This window comes from Archocentrus centrarchus, chromosome 14 (genome assembly GCF_007364275.1).
Source record: "Archocentrus centrarchus isolate MPI-CPG fArcCen1 chromosome 14, fArcCen1, whole genome shotgun sequence".
Lineage (NCBI taxonomy): Eukaryota > Metazoa > Chordata > Actinopteri > Cichliformes > Cichlidae > Archocentrus > Archocentrus centrarchus.
This window is the reverse complement of record NC_044359.1, coordinates 18,472,858-18,476,304: the sequence shown is the minus strand read 5'-3', so window position 1 is coordinate 18,476,304 and position 3,447 is coordinate 18,472,858.

Here is a 3,447-nt window from a genome sequence, read left to right as displayed (position 1 = left end):
CTCCGGTAATAAAATACCTTTAAAAATTCTGAGATCATTTTTTTGTTTCTTGCAGATCTGTGGGATGCTGCCAGTAACTGTGAGCCTCATGATTAAAAATGCATGTGTGAGCGTGACGTTTAATTGAAATAGAAGCCTTCGTTTGTCCCCTGTGGAAACAAATTTTGTGTGTGTGTGTGGGTCTTGGATGTAATAATAAATCCCTCTCCGCTGTATTAAAGTGAGCAGAAGTGTTGCAGAACAAATGGCAAAAAGATGACACGCTACATTTATTTGATTTGACTGAGATCCACAGTGAAAGCCTCGGCTCGTTGACCATATGCGTGTCTGTACTTAGGAAGACCAAATGAATTTTCACTGGAAGAATTCCTGAGTAGCTTTCATTTCTGTCCCATTTTAGAGTCACAAGTTTAGGATTGGCTGAAGTTGCACAATAATCCATGAGACTTGAAGCAACTTAACGTCTGTTTTACTCTAGTGTTTGGGATGAATTTGGCATTGTTGCCTAACTTTTACCTCTACAGATTTTTCACCTGGCCTTCTTATATCTGATCCCATTTTCATCAGTTTGAGGTGGAGCATGAGGAAAACATCAGCTGTCTCAACATCCTGAAAGGTAAATAATATATATATATATATATATATATATATATATATATATATATATATATATATATATATATATATATATATATATATATATCAAAGAACAGTGAATAAGAGAAGACTCTAGTCCAGTGTAAAGTTCAAACTAGTGATCAAGTGAATTACAATTTTTTTGTCGAAGTTATTAAAGTTACATTTGTGGTAATTATCTGGATGTTTTGAACATAACTTAATTTTCCATTGCAGGCTCTTGTCATCCAAATAAAGTACCTATAAGGGAAATACTGTCCCTTTTAACATAACTACATTTATCAGCCTTAATTATTCACTATTATGTTTTTTTAGGCTTTTTAGATTAATTAAAAACTATCCAATATTTCACAAGAATATCAAAGAAAAATTAAAAGTGTACATCTTCATTTTTTATATGTACTCTCACAATCCTTCAGATTTATATGGGCACCCTTTGTAGGTATTCCAACCCCAGGCCTCAAACACGGCTAAACTAGCTGACTATGTGTAATGTCTTTTTCTTTAAGCTGTTCCCTTTAGGGGTCACCAGAGGAGATGATCTACCTCCATCTCACCCTATCCCTAGCACCCAAATCCGTCACACCAATCCTCCGCATCCACCTCCAGCACCAAAAAGCCTTCTGTCTTTTTGTCCCTAAAGTAAAAACCTTTCCAATCAAATAATGTCATCAAGCAGTCAAATAATTTACTGGAATCTACTTGAATCCATAACTCTTATGTGTAGTGACATTTTTTTATGCTGTGGTATTGGTATTTTTTTTTTTTTTTTATGTAGGTAGAGGAGTAGGGGAGCAGTACTAATAGTGTTTCTTCACCAGCAATACAAGATTGTTTTAACAACACTGAAAGTTTGTGGTTCATATCCAAACAGTCATTGTTTTGAACATAAAAACCTGCCTCTATGTGCAACAATGACATGTCATCACTTTTAAAGCGGTGAATGTTTTCTGCCGACTCATCCAGCAAGCACTGAACATTTGGAGTCATTTAGAGCTGTGTTACTTGGCACTTGGTAAATAGAAGTTAAATCTTCACTTTCCTTTTTTTTTTTTTTTTTTTTTTGGTCTCTTGACTCTGCTGCTGAAGGTTCTGCCCAAGATCTCGTCCTGTTAAAGAGGAGTGTTTGCTCAAAAGGGACTGTCAGACAGTTGGGGTTCTCACTCTAATAATAAAAGCTCTTTACCACAAATCCATTTAAAAGAAACATTGAAATGACTGTTATTGTGAACCGGTGCTTTGTAAATAAAACTGAATTAATTGAAGTGACATGCTCGATTAATTTCAACAGCTAGGTGCTATCATGTCTCTATCTTGTGTGCTGCTGGGCATGCAAAGCAGGTTGAAGGTTGCAAAAGCAAAGCAATTAACTGAAAGGTGAAAATTAAGGAAATGGATATTGTATAATCATGTGATCCACCTTGGATCAAAAAATATTGCTTGTAGCTGCTCTAACCCATGTTAATGTCCTAAACGGTGGGAAGCAGCGTGTCCTCTTATTTTTTGAAAACTTGCAATAAAATTGCTGCTAAAGAAGTTGTCATATGTCTCAGTCACAGTGGAGTAAAAATAAGCAAGGCAGCTTCCTTGTAACTAGGAAAAATTGGTGGTTGCCCAATGATTGAACTGAAATTTTTTTTGCATTCAGTGACTGCATGTAGTTGCGGTGCCCAGAGGCTGAGTGTGCAACACCCTCAACAATTGCGGTCTGACTCAGACTGACTGCAATCGTTCTCAGACAGATTGGTTAAGGTTTGCAAATAATTTGTGTCTACTTGATAAACACAGATTGCAATCAATCTGAGTCAGTCTGTGCCGAGCAACTTCTCTGTAATCTATGAGGTTCTGGCTGGACTCACATTCACATTAAAGTAGTTAATATGAATTTCTGTGCATGTAGATGGCAAAAGATGTGATTTTCACTGATTGACATCACAGTTAATCACCATATCATCACAAACAGATTGCATGTAATGACCCCATGCAACTGCAAACTGATAGCAGGCTGACTCAATTTTATTGCCATTGTATCGCCATTTTGATGCATCAAAGTTCCTTTGAAGACAGCAACTGACTGTGAGAAGTTGCAGACCTGGTCCTCGTCACTGAAGCAACAATATAGAAGGTAAGAAGTTCATTGCACACTGTCACAATAAATTTGGCTGTGCCACGATCTCCAACCACTGTTCTCGCTCATGTGACTGTAGCATTAGGCCCCAGTGACATAGGCCTTGAGACCAGTCAATGTCCATATGGCAACCACAGGTCATTAGGGACAAATATGTATTCCTCAATTGGTTGGTTGTTGGAGGTTGCTGGCTGTAGCAAGATGAAGCTGGTTGCAAAGAGGTGTATGGTGCTGCACCAAAAACCTTGTGATTTCTTTGGTTGCTATCCCATTTTCACAGTTGCTGGTAGTTTAGATTAGACAACACCAACTTGTCTATAAACACCAAATGTGAGCAGAGAAACTGTAAAAAAAAAAAAAAAAAAAAAGTGTGACACAAACTGGACATGGAGAAAAATAAAAGTTGTGCCTCAACGCTGCAGCCGACACATTTCAAAAGGCATAACTTTTACTTTGAAGGCGAACTTCCTCTGTGCCCAGTTTATGTCACACTGTCCAACCTCCTCACCAGACAGGCGGGGAATTTCCTCAGCAATCTGTGGTTGCCAGATGATCACTGACCAGTCTTTAGGCCTGTGTTACTGAGGCCTAAATGTTGATGATATATATGGACTCCTACTGTGACATCCAGCAAGTCGCAGCAAGAAAGCACAGTTGCTTTTCTGTGGTCACAAATATTCACA